We start from the raw sequence: 15,518 nt of genomic DNA, 5'->3' as shown, positions 1-15,518 counted from the left end.
TTGCTAATCCGCTCCGGGCCCTGGGCCGGGGGGCTGGGGCGGTCCGGGGTGGGAGCCCGGCAGGCGGAGGCGCTAAGAAGGGGGTTGAATTTTTTCCCCCTTTCTCTTTTTCTTCCCTTTTGGTCAAATCTTGGCCGGCGTCAGCGCACTAACAGCAAAAGGCTGCCGCAGAATAGATGGGGGTGGGGTCAGGTCTGCAGATAAATAACTTTAGTGGCAGGGTCTGGGGGGAGACCGCTGGGTTGTTATGCTAGTAATAACTCAGGGGTAAGGGGGTCGAGAGAAATAAAAGAAAGGCGGGGGGCGAGGGTCTGCTAAAGCGGGGAGGAAGGATTAAGCAAAGCCTGTCTGGGAATGCACAGCGCCGATTTGCGTTAACCGTTTCCTGCCCCTTCTCTGTGAATGCAAGGATCCGACGGAATCCAAACCCAGCCCAGCCAGTTCCCTCGAGCACGCAGCGAGCGTCTGCCGTGCGGGGCGAACTGAACCTAAACCCGCACCCACCCGGCCTGGCCCCCACCTTCCAGCTGGCGAAGGGCCCTAGTACCAACCGCCCTTTAATTTCCCGTAGGACAAGTCAGGGGAACTCAGAATTTAATACCGTTTGTTATGTATTGTTCTGCTTCCCAGCTGATTCCAGGTGTCGGTAGCCCAAATCTTGACAATAACAAAGCAGCCCTTTGGAATGAGGAAGATCCCTTCCGGTTGAGAAGTTAGTTTGGAATTTTGATCCCTGATGGAATATTTCCCTGTTACATTTGGTAGACAAAAGAAATCCAATAGAGTTCCGTTTTGGTTTTGGTCTGGAGGAAGAATAGACAGGAGAAAATAGGAATAAAAACAATAAAATTGAAGCCTAATTTTTAAAAATGCCCATATGCCACGGACTACATTTAGATTAGCTCCCTTCTATTTACCTCAGCTAATTTTTGTGAAGGCGTGCCTTGATTTGTTAAAAGGAAAAAGAATAAGTAGAAATCAGGTCAGTATTTTTCCCCTTTAAGGGAACCAACTTAAAAATATGAATTTAAGCCAAACAATGCAAATATAGGGCATATGTCATACATTTTTTTCTGCCACAGGAACCCTTCCAAACTTGAAACTTTCTGGGCTCAAAGACAGGTCAAGCATGAGTAAATACTGCCCTCTGCTGTTCTCTGGCCGTCTTACATCTTTAGTCTCCAGTTTCTTGCTTGAAATTAAATGCAGAGCCAAGAAGGATCTGGTTACGTGGCTAATTCCTCCTTCTTGCTAGGGATGGTAGCAAAGAAAAGGATCTTTAAGAATCTCCTGGTGCCTTTCTTTACTTAAGGTTAAAAAATAATCAAGAGCAATAAGGCAGATGACAAATTCAAGTCCTTCAGACCCACGGAAATCTGAATTATAAAACCATCCCCAATTCCTTTGTTTATGTTAGAACATTCACTTCTGCATATTTCTCTACTGTAATATAAGGAATGAATTTCACACAAAGTTAAGCTTAACCATCTCTGTGTTGTTTAAACTTGAAAAATACTGAAAGCCAGGGCTCTGGTCTTCTTTGAAAGATAGTCTTGTGCTTTTCCTAAAAAATCTTTTGTCTGCCAACAAGTTACCATATTAATATTATTATGTCTGGTGTAACTCAGTAAAGAAAGAATTGTAGATTAACTAAAGTGTAGTCAAAAATTTTTACAAATCATGACTATTCTGTGTGCTTTTAGGAGAATACTTATCTCTCTTTTTTCTTTGATAAACATAGTTCAACCATTCAAATAGGAAAGAATAGAAGGAAATAATTTGGATACTGATGTTGAACTTTTGTTGATTTGCTTGTTTGTTTTGAGAGCCTGTGGGTCAATCTTAACATTTGAGTAGTATGAAATTTACATTATTTATGAATGAATTTAATTTGGGGAAACAGGAGAATATCACTCATTCTGTGAAATGGGGAGTATAACATGTATACATTTTTATTTTTAAAAAGAAGATGTGATGAGATTAACTAACATGGGAAATGTGTATTTATCTATTACATAAAATAACTTTTTGTACAATTCCAAAAGATAATTTTCAAAAATGATTTGGGTAATGGTATGGTATTTGGGCAATGGTATTTAATTAGTAGACATTTTCCGTAATGACCACTTTGAAGAAATACATTAATTTATAGATAAAATCTCCATATGAAATTGCAATCTGTATGTATATATGTTATATAACTTGAAGTAAGATATATAGAATGTTCTTAATGAGAGAATAAATGGTGCCTTTATTATATTTTATCTTCATTTTTTCTGAGATTTCAAGAATCTTGATAACATAATACATGATAAAAATAAGTATGTTCCTCCCAGTAGAATGAGAGAAAGATCTATAGAGATCATTGTGTACAGGAGATATGCAAAAATGGACCAGAGTGACAGGTAGCCATGGTGACAAAACACATTAGGGATGTGCGATATGAAGGTTCCTTCTTTTTGTATGTTTCCTTTAATTAATTGTTTTTCCAAAAACCAGATAAGGAGAGTTTATTTTTGCTTTGCCAACAAAAGCTTGATTATTTTATGGAAAAGGTCGCTTGGAAGCTTCATCTCCAACAATTACTTTATGGAAAAGGTTGCTTCATCTTTAAATAAAGATGAAGTTAGATGTCACCAATTTTTACAGGCAGTGGGCCCATGTTTTCATGCCCACGCATGAAAGAATCAGAGAATACATATCATTTGAGCTTTAGAACATATGTTAAACATACATTTTATGACCATTTGCTCTGCCCTGTACCCATTTCCGTCATATTTCCTTAGATGTCTGATCTACTTGTCTATTTGTTTCAAAGCCCAGGTGGAGATGGTTGGGGAATCTCTCCACATCCCACAGTGAAGTGCCACAGCTTCTCCTCCTTTTCTTCCCCTTTCTCCTCTACTTTGTCTTCTCCCTTTTCCTCTTGTCCTTCCCTCATTTCTTCTCCTTTCTCCCCACCCCCATTTTCTCTGCCCTTTAGATCCTTTCCCCTCCCTCCCCCTGTCCTCAGGTCTCCTCAGGTCCCCTGCTGGGCTCCCTGCCGCCCATCCTCCTTCCTCTACTTTAGACCTGGACCTTGCTCCTTTTGCTTTCTTTCTTCCTACTCTGTATGAAGCTCATCCTATTTCCTCGGCCTTTGGGCTGCAGCGTGTTGTCTGTCTTCGCTGCTCTTTCTGACATTGCCTTCCCCACAGTGCATGGAGACATTGCTTTCACCAGGAGACCACCGACATCAACTCCCAATGTCACAGATAGTCTGCATGTATTTAGTCTACTCTGTTCTTAACAAATTTGTGTGCTAAATGTGTAATTCAGTATTTTAAATTTTCTTATTTCCTGATAAACATATTTAAAGCTATGAAATGCCCTCAAAGTATTACACAAGTCAGTGTCACAATTAGAAAAAAAAAAAACTTTATGCATTTGAGAATAAGGAAAATAACAGAAATTCTTATCCACCTGCACTGATGTTATCGAGAACCAGTTGTTAAGTCAGTTTTTGAATCATTCCAAATCAGCCTTGAAATCAAGTTGGTGAATTCTAGGAACTTCAAATCTCATAACTTTAATTCCCCAGTTAAAAATTAATGAATCTGCAACCCCTCTTGCCTCTGAAAATGCCATCTCTGAACTTCATGCTTCCCAAACCTAAATAAGATCAGTTTCCTCCATTGCTTAGAAAGATCCATCCCACAGAGACAGCTCTCTGGTACTGCAAGTACCTTTGCACTGATTGTTTCACATACTGAGAAAGCACCTCTTCTGGTCACACTGTGGAACTCAAAGACAGACTCACTCATTTCCATATGGACTCCATTACAAGGATGCACAAAAGCTTTATCTAACTGTGATGTGATTTCCTTTATCCCCAATAGAGCATTTTCCTGAAGATCGACTTTATTCTGACACATGTGCAGCCTTCTTTGGTAGTATCATGACAGGCATCCCTCCATCTTCCTTTCATACCATTGTCTGTACCCTAATGTTTTAAGAGCGGGGACAGCATCATAGTTTGTTTCTTCATCAACACTCTACATGAAATTGTGTCTTATCTGCAGCCTCTCTTCAATTTACCTTAATTTTAATTAGTGTCATTTCTATTTTTATTTCCTATGTAATTTTGTCTTTTACTATTATTTCTCTAGTTTTATGATTCTGCTTATTTTCATGAGTTTTTCCCCATTTTTAAACTAATTAGATATTCTTTCCATTTTTTCCCTTTCTTCTATTTTGAATACTAGTTTCATTTTAGTTCTAGAAATTACAAAATATGTTCCTCTCCAAGTCTGAAATAATTCAATGTCTTAGGGAAAATGAAAACTTCATCCTAAATAAAACATTTTAATACATTCATTTATTCCCAACTTACAACTTAATTTGGTATTGCTTTTTAATTGTTCTTTTATCTTAACCCCAGATAAAAAAAAATTATCTAAAAAAACAATTTTAACAATTAAAAATAAATTTTAAAATATTTTTATAATTTTAAAACAATTTCTGCTTTTCAGTCTTTCTTTTATTCCAAGTATTCACTCCTATCACTTCTATTCTTCCTGAAATACATATTTGTGAATTTCCTTCAATGGAAACTAACAGTAAATACATTTTATCAGGTCCTTGTTCTTACAATATTATTTTCTTTAAAAGTAAAATTGCAAATTAAAAAATATTTTAGGCCCATTTACACATTTTTTTGGTCCCATGCCATTTGTTGTGCAAATATACATAAAGGAAATATAAATAAAATAAATTAGAATATTTTAATACTGCTCAATTTATATGAATACATTTTTTGACTAAAACCTTCAGTATCCATATTTATTAGCATATTTTCCCTTTAAATTAAGGGAATTTGGGCCTTAATTTTGCCATCAATCTAATTTGTCTTTTTAGATGTCTGATATTTATCATGACTTTTCATATTCCCTATGTCTCTTAATTCCACGTTAGTATTTTTTATTTCATTTTTCCTGTGCTTCATTCTGAAATGTTTTCTGGCTTGTCTTCCAGTTTAAAGATTCTCCCTTCAGCTGTTTCTAAACTGATCCAAATTCTTCACTTAAACATTCTGTTATGTTACTTTATATATAACTGCTCCTTAAAACATTTTTAAGTTTATTTATTTTTCTTTAAGTGTGCTAAACATACTTAAATTTGTGTTTGACAATATTTAATAGTCGTTTTGTTCTGCTTTGCATTGTTATTGCATGTGTTATCTCATAGCAAACTGTTGGTTGTGTGATTAGTTTTATTTGGATACAAGCTATTTTAATTGGAAAATTATCTGTGCCTGTTCTTTAATATTTGGTATAGGTATGTTTCTGTAAAGAAGAGGTGATTGTGCTTGCATTTGATGCTTGTGGGTTACCATTTATCTGCAACCACCATCATTATCATGAAAACAAAGATGCTAACAATAAAAAGCACAATATTTTATGAATCACTAAGTAATACAAACAAATATAATAATAGTTGTCTTAAATTTTGATTTAAAAACATATTTAGTCATTTAAATTATGTCTCATTTTGTATTTATAGAAAGAAAACTACAAACAAAATAACTTTACCTGGGCTAGGAACTCTTTCTTGTATTTTCTTCACTTTGAAAAATCCATTTGAAAGTAATGCAGTGTTTATTGAAAGAATGCTCTGCTCTTGCCTCTGTCTGTTTTTCTAGAATACTGACACTGCATGTTTGATGATCATTGGGGAGGACAATTATGTCACCATGGACATGGAATTTTTAGCACATACAATACACATCCTGACTGCGCCATGGTATTATGCAAAATGTTAAGATGTGATCAAAGGTGAGACATAAAACAGTGAAATACGGTAAACTTGCAACATGAAGGTTCTTGTTCTGTTTGTCTTTTGTTTTCCCCACCCCACCCCACCAATGTGATCTTGAGCGCTGCCTATGGATCCATCTTTCTGGGGTGGGTCCTCACGGTCCCCATCTGATTTGTACCAAGACACTATATTTTTAATGCTCTGAGAAGGCAGGATGACCAAGCACATACGACTAGTTAACTCTTAAATAAGGACTTGGGATTTAAAGTCTCTGGTTTAAAGGAAGTTTCCTGTTAGACTTCAATCCTTCAGAGAGGTGGCTTTTCCTCTTAGCTCTCACTCCCAAGTACACCTTGAACCTGAAAGCTCAGGTTGGCAAAGTTTGGCAGATGGCTTCAGGGAAAATACCACTTCTGCTTTAGATTTGCCTCTGTGAGGTTTCAGTGGTTCCTGGACTACCTCCTATCATGTCAGCCTTTGATCTTTTATGAAAACATTGTAAAACTCCTAATTTTAGGTGTTTTTTTCGTGGTGAAATAAGAGCCTGACATATTACCGGAATATAAAGACTATCTCCATTATTTCTCCAAATATTTTTCTTTTTCAATTTTCTTTTTTCCTTCAAAAAAATTTGTTATTATATTTATTTGTTGTCCATGCCTGTTTAATTTTTCTTGATGTCTTTTGGAGAAGTCCTTAAATGAATATTCAAATGAACCAGTTTATTTTTCAGGAATATCTAATCTTCTAATCCACCACTGACTAATATTTTTTTCTTTATTTTAACTCACATTTTTCATGCCTAATATCTATACTTTATTCATTTTAAATGAATCTTGATTTTAATTTTAATACCTATCATCAATCAATAATCTTTTAACTTTTTCTGAGGTACTATTTTAATTACATATGGACTTGTTTTGGTTATTAACCCTCATTCAGGACATATCAGCTATGCTTATAATGTGTATTGAGCAGGGATCAAAGACCAGGACTTAGTCTGAGCTCAGGGAAAGAAATGGCAAACTTCTTCTTTAAAAGACAAGATAATAAATAGTTTTGGTTGTGAGGACCAATCACCCTCACATGGATTAACCTTGCTCTTGTGGTGCAGCCATAGCTCCAGATCTCTGAGTTGAGAATGACTGTGTTGCAGTAAAACTTGATTTGTAAAAAACAGGAAGCAGGAACCAATTTGGGCTACAGGTTGTCGTTTTCTGATCCCTGTCCTAGAGCACAGGAGAACTCCAGTGATCACCGCTGTTGAGAATTTCCATGTTTTAGCTTAAGTTTTTAGCTGTGAGAGATAAAGCATGATTAAGAAAACTCAGTCTCCTGGAATTTCCATGCTCAGCCCTGGGGATTCTCAGAGAGTAAGACTGAGGCACTTAGTGCCCAAAGCCAGCCGGTCACTTTGCGCCTATTTGAGGAGGTCATCAACATCATCCCCATTACTGCTGATTGCTGTAAAGGAGCAGCACTCGGTGCCTCAGATAACAACGGGTGGTAGCAAAAGCAATTTTTTTTTTCCTAAATATTCATCCTTTCTGATCTTTTACACAAACTTTCTGGCTTTCATTATTTGATACTTAACTTTTTCTTTCCATTATCCATGTCTCTTTGAATATGTGTATGTGAATATATGTATATATATTCATATACATATTCATATACCCATCCCTTTTCTCTGGTTAGTGTTTAATTTCCAAGATTCTGCAGAACCATCAGTGTATGTAAATAAATCCAAAACTACAGGATGGAAACTAGAATCATATTTTTTAACATCACACTTAGGGGAGAAACAAAATGAAGGGTTTGCCTTAAAATCCTTCATAATATAGTACATGTGAGTATGTGAGCAAACCCACTGGAATGGAAATTGCTTATGCTAAATGTGAGAGTAGGTTTCTGAATATTGTGGCATTTGCCACAGACTAGTAATTACCTACCATAATTTGGAGAAGCTTCTCAATTCAACAGCTGTTTGTGACAATCTGCCATTTTGTTGAAATGTACAATATGTCAAGAACTGGTCATATTTGAGTCTTGATTAAATGTAAGTATTCTACATTCTCAAATTGAAAATAAATAACATGTATGATGGCTAAAGACTATATGTTTCCTATCAAAAACATTAAAATGAACTTAACCCTGAATTTCATGCTAGAATATAGAGAGAACAATAAATAACAGATGAATTTATATGCAGTATGAATATTTGTCATGCCAGGGAAACATTCAGGACAATGATAGTCTAGGTTCACTAGACTTTAATAAACATATGAAAAGTCGTGAAAATCCATGAAAATTTGTATCACACCTTTCATGAACGGAAGAGTGAGGAATTGGGGAATCCTCCCACAGGAGTCTAGGACCATAGATGACCTTTACCCAAAGCTGATATTTTATCACTTTTTCTGAGTTTCTATTTTAAACTTATTTGAGATAAGTATATACTACTATAAGGCTACTTTGTGTTATCACTTAATAAGCTTTTCATTGCTGTTAAAGTCATTTGGTATAAATATTTTATTGGACAATAACATTTTGGCATATGCATAGGCCAAAATGATTAATTTTTCCTTTAATGTTGTCTTTCAAGATTCTCCTCGGTTGTTTTGCTATTAAAAGCAATGTTTTTAATAGCAAAATAAAACGTGGTATGTATAAATGTGGCTGTATAACCAATGTGATCTTGCAATCTGTACACGTGGAAAAGTAAGATCATGTACCCCATTTGAACCAAATGTATGATATGTCAAGATCATTGTAATGTTTTGAGCAACTAATAAAAAAATTTTTAAAAAAGCAATGTTTTAATGATTATCTTCCATTCATGAAACAAAGGTTGGAAGTACCAATGGATCAGGTGGGTTAAAAGCTACAGCAGACACAGTGACAAGTAAAACAGTCGCAACTTTGGGTCTCAAGTTGAATTTCAGAAATTTGAAAAAGAAAGCAAATATTCAAGGGCCTTGATTACCTATTGCTAAGTTCCTTTCCAGAAGTCATGTACCAATTTATAATTGAAACTGAAGTATATCAGAGTTCTCCATTCGGCAAAACGAATACATAGACATATTGGAATGTAGCATGTCTTAATTCCTTAGCCGTCTGAGGGAGGGCAAAGAGGCATGTTCTCTTAACATGAATTTGCATTCTATCCTATTTATTTATAAATATATGTATGTAAACTTATATTTATGTATGTACATTTGTCATATATTTTATATGTATGGTTATGTTATATATATGTACATGTTTATACACATATATTTATTTGTTTATGTATATATGTCCCCATATACATATATATTTATGTACTGGTATTTATTTTTTATTAATTATGCATGTTTGTAGCCTGTTTAATCAATTGAGTTGTTAGAGTTGTTGTTGTTGTTGTTGTTGTTATTATTATTATTATTATTATTATTATTATTAGTGGTGTTAAATCTATGTGGCTTCCTGTGTGGACATCTATGGGTCTTTTAAACTTGCCATTCTTTCCCCTGCCCAGAGACTGAATAAGTAGCCACAAGACTTTAATCCTAATTTGCACTTTCTGCCTGTCCTTCTCCATCTTTTTCTTCATTATGTTGTGTTAATTGGCATAACACCACATAGGAGAGAAGAATGAATACTCAACTGTGTTTCCTCTGGGTGTCAAGATGAGTGGGATCAGATAGTAATCAACAGATGTCCAGGCAATTCCATCCCTCATCGCCTGCTTGCTCTTAAAAAACAAAGGAAAGAAAACCAGCAGTACCAGATGGTTTAAACTCCACAGTTCAAACCAGTGCTTTCTAAAATGTTTTAGTCACCTTTTTTGTCACAGTGATAGGACAAGAAACATTGGAGGAGGAACAGTTTGCTTTTGCCACGGTGTGTGGGCTCCACTGCTCTGGGCCTGAGAGTGGGGAACACATCATAGTGGAAGGGCGTGGCAAGGAATGCTGTTCAGGACACAGCAACCAGGAAGCAGAGAGAGCTTCCTTTACAGGGACACGGTATGAACCCCAATGGCATGCCCCAGTGACCAGAGTTCTCCAGCCACAGCCTGCCTGCCACCCAGTCCATCCATAGCAATGGATTAATCCACTGACTAGGCCACACCCCATAATCCAACCATTTCCCCTCTGAAGGCTCTTGCTCTGTCTCACACATGAGTTCTGGGGGACACCTCCTATCTAAACCATAACAAATGCACTGGTGGTGGTACTCAAGGACGGAGGAGACCGGTGGACTCAGAAGAGGATTTCTGAATGGCACAGGAACATGAGAAATGGTGGCCCTTGTGGCTTGACAGTCCCCTTCTGTTGGAACCCTGCACCCCACTTCTATTGCACATTTCTAGGGGATTTGTTCTGGATTCTCACATCCATGAGTCACATGTGCTGTCTTCCTTGGCCACCCAGGGTCAGTGTGGATGTGTGGAGGGCAGCTGTCCTGCCATTTGCAGGTACAGTAATTCCTCATCCCTGGAACGGTCACTTTTTAGTTCTGTGCTGGTCCCATGTCTTCCAGGCTGCTGGTGGTGGCCGAAGTCACTCTACCTGTGGTGTGGCATTTCTGTTTCTATAGCTTTCCAAATAATCTTTAAATACACAATCCCCTATAGTAACTGTCCTTTTTGAAAGATTTAGAGTACTTTTTAGTTCTACAACAGGATGTTGATAAATGCAATCACAGGCCAAAAAAAAAAAAAAAATTCTCATTTCTCTTTCAAGTAAAGGAGGGAAGTCTGTTGTTGGTATTAAAATGTTTTATTCCCTGTACAATATAGTATTTTTTTCCTCTTGCATAGAGTGATCTAAGGGATTGGTCCTATACAACCAGCATAATTCTTCAAGATTTGATTTACAAGGCACCATGAGTAGAATACAGCTTCTTTTTAATAAAGATTAGAGTCTAAGATGAGTCAGAAGTAGTAAACACATGGAAAGAAAGAAAGAACTCAGAACTCAGTGTATGTTAGGAGACAAAGGAAAAACAGCAGAGAATCACAGTAGTTCTTAAACAGTTTTGATATTTTATGGTGCTCAAAGTCCTTATTAAAAGAAAGAGTGCATTATCTGTACTACTCAGCCGGAATAGTCCAGATGCTTCTAGCCTTTATAAACATATCACAACATCTTAATTCTCTGTTTATTTGAATTGCTCCTCAGTCATGTCTCTTTTTCATTCCATTCTTAATCACCGAGTCTGTGATTAAAAATGGCAAACATGTGTTTTGAGAAGAAACTAAGCTATGATTTTGATTGTGGGTAGTAATTTCTGAATGGCAGAACATATTAATCCCTTCCTCTCTGCCCTGCTCATGAACTTATAACAGACACAAAGACACAGAAAACACCAAATAAACCAAGCACAGAAAAACAAACTATTTCCAGTTCAAATACTTACGTGCAATTATACTACAGAGAAACAAAAGTGACAGATATATATGTATATATGATATACAACACTATATATAATATACAACACTATATATAATATACAATGCTGAGCTAAAATAGCACAGAGGGAGGACAAGATGGCAAAGTAGAGGTGCCCAGCACTCACCTTCTCCCCCAGAGAGGAACCAAAGTCCCAGGCATGTTGCTGCATGTGAGGGGAGTGGTCCTGGGAGTTCACTGGAAACCAACCAGGAGAGCCAGGAACTTGATGTTTGCAGACCTGGGATGGCTGTACAGTGAGAGAGAATGTTCCCATGCCAGCAGCTGCCACCCCGGCTCCACTGCGGCAGGTGGGGTGTCTCCCCTGTGCACAGGTAAGGGTGAGAGTCCCAGTGCATTCTGTCTGCGTGGATCCTGGCAGACCGGCCACAGGACAGGTTCACAGTCCTCATGGGCTTGCAGCCCACTTAGATAAGTGGCCCAGAGTCTGCACCGCAGCCTTGGTTTGAAACAGGATCTTACATCATCGCCTGAGGGTCCTGTAGCCACACGCCATATTGAGGAGGGGGTTATTATCTGAATTTGGACTGCTCTGGGAGACAGAATCCCCGGAACATTCCCATCTCCAGAACCCCACAGGCATTCCACTGCACTGCACTATCTAGGGATGCTGGGTTCAATGTCTCTGTTCAGCAAAGAACTGAAGAATGGGACTCAGAGAGATTATTGCAGAAGCAACAGAGATAGACTTCTCCAGAGCTGGGAGTCCAGTGGGAAGCTTTGTCCTGTTCTTTTAATGGTCCCTGGAATTTCCTCCTTCTTTATCCCCCCTATCCACACTCCCCTCACTATGTTCACTGGTGCCCCCTGTGTCCACTCATCTGTTTTAGTTTTTTTACCGGGTACCTCACTTAGAACATGAGTGTGAAAGTGTCGATCTGATTGGGGTCCCCGCTTGTGTCCACGAGCACTTCAATCGGGAAGTTGACCCCCTTTGGAGCCCTCTCCATGTCCTTTGTCTGGCCCTGCTCCTGACTTCCTTACTCGCCATCTTGCCCTGGCCACCTGCATCCTTCTGCATCTCCCTCAAGAACCCAACTTGGCCTAGCAGAGTGGCTCTGGGTCAGTCCCTGGGCACCCTGCACTGTAGGGGATGAGTATTGTGACACAGAGAGGGATAGAGGGAATCACCTTTGAGAGGACATAGGGAGTTTGATCTCAGAGACCAAGGCATGGCCAGCCCGAATAGACTTGCCTCAATGCCAGGTCTGATGGCAGGTATCATGCGGTCACCACTGTCCCTCCCTCTGCCCTGTGATGTGTCCCCGACACCTGACACTGACAGGGCAGGAAGGGAACTCTATGGTAGAGTTCCCTCTGCATGCAGTGGTATGAGAGAGGACCTTGAGAAACTCGGGGCTCTGGATTTTGCCTAATCCTTGAGCCCACATTATTAAGGCACCGAATCCTGATACCCATGTTAAGAATCATGTTGGCACATTAGAAGTTATACTTCTGTAAGGCACAGCAGATGACAGGTAAAAGTTTATAAGAAAACTATAAAATGAATTTAACAAGAGTTAAAAACATATTTAGGGGGCTGGGGATGTGGCTCAAGCGGAAACACACTTGCCTGGCACGCGGGGCGCTGGGTTTGATCCTCAGCACCACATAAAATAAAATAAAGATGTTGTGTCCACCTAAAACTAAAAAACAAATATTAAAAAATTCTCTCTCTCTCTCTATCTATCTATCTCTATCTCTTTAAAAAACATATTTAGTTCATATAATAGCTATGAACCATGAAGCATAATTTTTATCACCCCAAACCTTAACTTTTAGTTGGAAGAACATCAGCTTGGTAAAATGTTCTTCTATACCTTATACTGTAAAGACTTGTATACTTGAAAGATATGAATATGTTTTATGTACAAAGAGGCCAGTAACAGCCCCATAATTACACTGATGTTCATATATTAATAAAGTTTAGACTTTAAAAAAAATTCAGAATCTGTAGTGTAGTGTAATACTCTAACAGCTGTTGTTTAACCAGAGTTGTACAAACCCTAATTCCTTTAAGACTAATTTCTCTAAATAATAAAGCTTAACAGACACAACAGATTATCTTGATAGATAAGAACAGATTCGTGTTTTAAGAAATCTTTGTTACTTCAATACAAAGATTAAACTTTGGTTTACGTCAGTACATTAATATTTGACCTTAAGAAAAGCCTTGAATAGCTTTAACTGATTGTGTTACTTAAATATTAGCAAATTAGTGACACACAAACATTTTAAAATTTTCCCTCCACAAACCTTCTGCAACTTGCTTAGATATTCCAAAACTTTTTATTTTGCCACACAAAAGACTTTGTCACCCAGAAACATTTCTTTTTCCTTCTTCTTTTATTTTAAACATATTTCCATGTCTAGAACCTTCTTATATCTCTTTGCTAGCTGTTGACTCCCTTTTTAAAATTTACATTCTGAAACAACCCTTATAAATTTTTTGAATTCAGAAAAATTACTCCATTTTAATAAGATGAAATATTTTTTATGTTTTTATTATACTTTAATAGAAACCCAACTGAAACCTCTTATACACTTTGTATATAGATGAAACCTGATAGATTTAAGTCTTAGTAACCTTGTTTTTAGTGAAGACACAGAAACAAAGCAATCTCAAACAGTTTTTCATTTACCAATTAATGAAAACACAGTTAATGTTTAAATATATTATATTATGGAATTTAAGAAGTTAATAGTAATTGCTTTGACAGTTAGCAGTTGATGTTTTAGCACTATAATTTTGTAAATTAATTAGATGTCTCTAACAAACACATTTATTATTAATCCCATTTATGTTAGATCTAGTTTACTCATTTCTAACTGTAAAAACCAAGATATCAGACAAGTGTAGTTAACAGTGTTAGCCATCTCTTTCCAGTTGAAGAAAAATCCTAGAAACAATGGATATTATATTTCAGACATTTAAAAAAAAAACACTCTGCAACTTCTGATCACATGGAAAAACTTGTGAGTAATTTTAAAGACATATTTAATCTATTTTATTATTTATATTATATTATATTTATTTTATTTATTGTATTCCATTCACCTAATTTAAACTGAACTTTTTAAAGCCACATAAACTAAAAGGTGTCTGGATTCATTTTTTATTTAAATTTTGATTTATGAGTGCTCATCTCATAAATCAAAATTTAAATATATGCCAATTTTGATGCCATGTCCAATATATATGGACACATGCACATATGTAGACACAACAACACACTTCACGGGTGTGCACACATACAAAAAACAGACAGGAAACAGAGATCTCGTAGCTTTTTGTAGATAAATCTCCACAGGTAGGAGGCAACACTACAGATGTTGACTAAAACCTGTATTAGATTTGACCTGTTGGAAATTAAAATAGAGCCTATCAGACTTTTATTTTATGACTTAAATATAAGGCAGGTCCGTACAGTTGGAAATACTAGGTGTCTGGAAACCAGGGTGGACAGTAAAATCAAGGGTTCAGGTGGACGCTTGTCCTCAATGACTATCAGATCTATTCCCAACACCACCAAGTTTACGTACTTCTTAGAAATTTTTTTTTTAAAGGAGATTTTTCAACATATGTGAGAGTCAATCTTTGAAAACTGGCCTATGAACAAAAACGGTGCAAAAAAACGTCTGCAGTTAGATAAAATAAGACTGATGGGAACATATATTAATTTAGGCATGCAGGATGGAATGTGAAGTTACCATAAAACTATGAGCTCAAAAGTAGAATTTAAAAAAACAGGAGTTCAAAAAAAAACCCCAAATGATACATCCCTAATTACTCTAGTAAAGGAGCATGCTGAATGTCTTTGTCAGATCAGAGTGCACTTTGGGCTCAGATAAGAGTCAGTTCACTTGTTGAAAGAATGAGATAGCCCTGAAATCCTCAGGTAAAGATTCTCAAGAAGACTTGTATATTTCTAAATGAATTTCATGATTGCTTTTTCTAGCTCTATAAAGAATGTCACTGGGATTTTAATAGAAATTGCATTAAATCTGTATAATGTTTTTGGTAGTATAGCCATTTTGAAAATATTAATCCTCTGGAGCATGGGAGGTCTTTCCATCTTCTAAGGTCTTCTTCAATTTCTTTCTTTAGTGTTCTATAGTTTTCATTGTAGAAGTCTCTCACCTCTTTTGTTAGATTTATCCCCAAGTAACACAATAAGTGTGTGTGGGGGGGGGGTAGGGAATAATAGAGTTACTTTGGATTAGGTAGAGAGGAGTGAAGACGGGGAAGGGGCAGGGGTAGGAAGT

Source organism: Marmota marmota, unplaced genomic scaffold (genome assembly GCF_001458135.2).
Source record: "Marmota marmota marmota unplaced genomic scaffold, marMar, whole genome shotgun sequence".
Lineage (NCBI taxonomy): Eukaryota > Metazoa > Chordata > Mammalia > Rodentia > Sciuridae > Marmota > Marmota marmota.
The sequence above is the reverse complement of the archived record's forward strand: the minus strand, read 5'-3'. Positions refer to the sequence as shown.